The 4,234-nt window shown below is 38.7% G+C and overlaps 2 non-coding genes across 2 annotated transcripts; one reads left to right on the top strand and one right to left on the bottom strand.

Moving 5' to 3' along the window:
* The first annotated feature begins 1,905 nt into the window (after positions 1-1,905).
* On the top strand, positions 1,906-1,997 carry TRNAI-UAU (transfer RNA isoleucine (anticodon UAU)). Its single transcript is given in 2 exon segments — positions 1,906-1,943; positions 1,962-1,997. It is a non-coding gene; the product is annotated as a tRNA-Ile (tRNA).
* An 836-nt stretch (positions 1,998-2,833) lies between these two features.
* On the bottom strand, positions 2,834-2,905 carry TRNAC-GCA (transfer RNA cysteine (anticodon GCA)). The gene has a single exon. It is a non-coding gene; the product is annotated as a tRNA-Cys (tRNA).
* Between the last annotated feature and the right edge of the window lie 1,329 nt (positions 2,906-4,234).

Raw genomic sequence — 4,234 nt, forward strand, 5'->3', positions numbered from 1 at the left:
CTTGTTTTCCCTAGGATGGCCGAATTTTTCAACAAGTTGTCCAAGAGACAGGCGTGCAACGCGGCATCCTCTCATAACGCCTCTTTCAAACTACGTTAGTTCCCTTCTCGCAGCCATTTCATTTGGATGCTATTTCTGACTAGAGAGCATCATATTAATACATATTGATACCGTGTAAAAATCTATGCCGTCTACAAACACGTTACTTATTTCCAGCACGGTGTACCCTGCCAATTGGTGTGTCCGTTAACTTCTTTCCAATCAGTGTATATGTATTGCCGATGCCTAATATGCACCGTTAGTTTCGTCTTTATTTCATTTAGAAAGGAATGTCTGATATTTTGAATGAATATAAATCAGATGCTATCGGGATGATGGCAGCCATTTCGAACAACATTAGTTTGGGATTGGTGCCAGTGATGATAATTTGTTATTTAATTCTTCATCACACGTAAATAAGGGACACGGTTTAAAAATACAAAAGACGTGTTATTGAACAAGAAAAGAAATAAAAAAAAATATTTTTTTGTTTGTCTATAAAATAGATCATAAAATCAATTTATTGATTTTATGTCACGGTAGTTGTAAAACTCTACACAGTGGATACTTCGCAAAACTCACTTTTTGAAAAGATTTGCTTATTGTAGTCAGTAAGGCGATCCTCCGTAGCTCAGTGGGTACAGACGAATCAATTTGGTAGGAAAGACACCTGGGTTCGATTCCTGCCCCTGATGTGAGGAACCTTTGCTCTGGTCTCTTTCCACTGAAGGTGAGTTAGCCGGTCTCATACGGAGGTAGAGGGTTTTTCTCCCGGTAACTCGGGTTTTTCATCCCTCAAAACAGGCCAACCGGTCTCGTGAACACACACACACGGCTGCAGTCATAAATACTTACGGCAAGGATTGCAACTGGAAACCACCTTGCTTCATGATTATCTTCCCAGTAATCAGCTGCAACCCTCTCAAAGAAAGTAAGCCACAGGATTAGGATTAGGACTCAGCAACTGCTTCTTCCTCACGTGTATAATAGTGAGTTGGCATCACCCTGCAAACTGGAGGTTTATTTCTTTTGAATGTTTTTATTACGAACGAAAGATTATTTGCAGACTTTCAGTACATTTTATCGTGGGTAGGCTGAAGATATTGTTTTCGTTTTAATCAGTTTTATATATTTTTGTAGTTTTAATTTATTTCATACAAAGTGCACAAATCCTGCCCTAGTGGCAAAACATGGAACTTTTTCAAGCCGCTCCAGACTCTCAATATTTAGTTAAATTAACCTGAAATTATCCGAAGGGATTAAAGCCGCCGAATTAGATTGTAAAGAGTGTAAAAACATCAAATCCCAGGAAGATGGAACTAGAGTCAAAGTATATTTGTTGACCATGGAATCGAGTCCCTTAAGATATTTGTTCTCAAACCCCTTTGGGTTGTAGGTTCGAATCACATTGTGCCATGCTTGTTGCAGCATGTTTTATAGGGGGTAGGTAATTTTTTCATCCCACAGTGTAAGAGCACAGTTGGATTTACTGCACAATTGAACTGGCTTGAATTCCGTTTTCAGTTCAAATACTAACCAGCAGTAGTATGGCGTAGTGTAGTGCAGTTTTGCACCCTTTCATGATTAGGATTCACAATAAATAATTGTCTCGGTTTCAAAAAAAGAAGCCATTGTTATTGAACACAGTACTATACTTCCTTTCACTTCTCAAATATATATATATATATTGGTTTAAAAAAATTTCAGAATGAATTATTCCCATTTAAAGTAATCCAATATTCTAAGGTGGTCATGTTTTTGTTTCATCTATTCCGAGTACGTGGCAAATATTGTAAGTCTGCTCTTTCATTCGGAGGAAATATAGAGGAAGCCCACAATACTTTCTTAGATAAAAGAAGCCAGCACTCTCCAGTGGCGCAATTGGTTAGCGCGCGGTACTTATAAGACAGTACTAGTGAGTGATGCCGAGGTTGTGAGTTCGAGCCTCACCTGGGGAACAATTTTCTTTTCCCATTAATAATATCATTGCAGAGAAGGATTGCGCCAACATCAGTTTAATTACATCAAACAGACGGAAGTGCGTGTCCAACCAATGACGCGCTGAAACTGTGCGTGGGGTTCAAGGTTAGACTACTGAAACTTCAACAACTGACATGAATTGACTTTAAACCTGGCAGTTTTATTTAAAAAAAAAAAACGAAATTACTTTCTTATTATGTACTCAGCTCGCTCACCCTCACCAGAAGCGTATGTTAATAATAATCTATTTAATTTACAGTAGTTACGGTAGACGTTGATATGCCTTTCACAAGTCTTCGTTCTACTGCATGCTGCTATGAAAAATCTCATCAAAGTGGCTTCGTCTTTCTACATAAAGTCAATTTTTTTTAATAACACAATTTTAGCCTTCTTCTTTTTTTTTTGTTTTGGTGGGAGGGGGGGGGGAAGAACTTTGAAATATTGTATCGCATGATTTCTTCCGAAATGTTTGAATTCAATCACATTTCAAACAATCTTGATTTTCAACGTGTAATTTACAACCATCGTTTCTCATTGTGCATCTTGCACTCGAGACTCGAGAACCAATAGAAAATTAGAACTGTGTGTGCGTGTGTGGTTGATTTTGAGGAAAATTGTTGATAGGAAGGTAGTGATGAGATAAATCTTGCATGTAGCACTATCATATCCTTCACACCCCTAGAGGGTGCATGGCAGGAATTTGATGATGATTACTATTACTGCAGAGAGTATTAAAAAATTGAACGAGTAATAGGGAAAAAAATCCCTCCCTTGATTGTATGAAATAAAACAAACGCCGAAGGAAAAAAGAGTCAGGGGGCGCTCGGGATTGAACCGAGGACCTCTCGATCTGCAGTCGAATGCTCTACCACTGAGCTACACCCCCAATTACGCTAATTACAATTGCTGATAATTTTATTGTTTTGCACAAAGTTGGCACTCTGTTCATTGCATGACGAAATATCAGTGAAAGGATTTCGGATATTATACAATGCTGGAGAAATATTGAAAAAATAACGAAAATAAATAAATATAATTTTTTTATTCAGACGCAGTTGTTAATGCGATATCCATTGAAACACTAAGTTAACAAGGGGTGCGAAGGATCGATATTCTGAAAATGTAACACTAGCAGGTGGGGACAGTGGAGTCAGGAACACCATGTAAGAAAGCCAGATTGCTCTTTAAAAAGAACCCTTTCCATTTACACAAACGCGAAATGAGGTTTAATCCCTCCTTGTACGCCACAGTGACAAACCCTGCACTGATATGCGATTTCGGCTAATTTGTTCGTTGCCATGAAGTTTTGTTACGACAGCACATCGGAAGATAACAAAATAAAAAACAAAAATAAATGAGTAAGTAATGAGACGATTAACTTGACTTCTTAGAAAACTCTTGCGTGAACTTCACTTGTATTCTTTACCCCAAACGAAGTTCTCTTTAATAAGTTCTTAATTTCATGCGAATGATTGCTTTTCTTTCTTGTTGCTTGCTTTGACGCATCCCCTGCACAAGAAACTTCTCTTGCGTGCGAAGAAGCGAACTTGGTCCGAGAATTCTTGGATGATGACAAAGAAAGCAAATTAAGATGACGGATTCATGATGAGAATTGGACTGCAATATGGGGGAAGGAAGACAACGTGAGTCCAAGAAGAATATTATCTTAAGAAAAATATTCGAAAGCGTGAATGACAAAGAGGGGACTTCAAAAACGCACCTGAAGAACCAAAATGCCTTCCGAATTGAAGGTGCGATGAAGATTGGTCAAGATGTGGAGAATCAGACTCATCGCAATTAATCGAACTGGTTTGTAAGTGTAAGAAACCTCAAGAAATTACAAGAAACAAAAGTGGAAAGGAAGGAATAAATTTATCTTTTTGCTTTCTGATTGAAATGACGTTCGGATTTTGATCGCGTATTCCGAATAACTCTTGTCAGCGATAAGAGTTATCCGGAGCCACCTCCCGGGAGTTTGAAGACTCAGGGGAGGGTACCTACTCTACGACACCCCGTCTCCACCAATTTCGGAGATCATTTACAAGAAAGTTCTGTTTGTTTATTCAAACCAGCAAATTAATTAATACTCAAATCCACCACCTGCAACTACCTTCGTCGTCTACACCACCGCTATCTACCGCTGACCACCACCAGTAGTATGTTCGCAGATAATCACGAACATCCATACACACACGGCGGGATTCGAACCCGCAAC

This window comes from Typopeltis vanoorti, chromosome 6, assembly GCF_054136105.1.
Source record: "Typopeltis vanoorti isolate ZY-2024b chromosome 6, IOZ_Tvanoo_1.0, whole genome shotgun sequence".
NCBI lineage: Eukaryota > Metazoa > Arthropoda > Arachnida > Uropygi > Thelyphonidae > Typopeltis > Typopeltis vanoorti.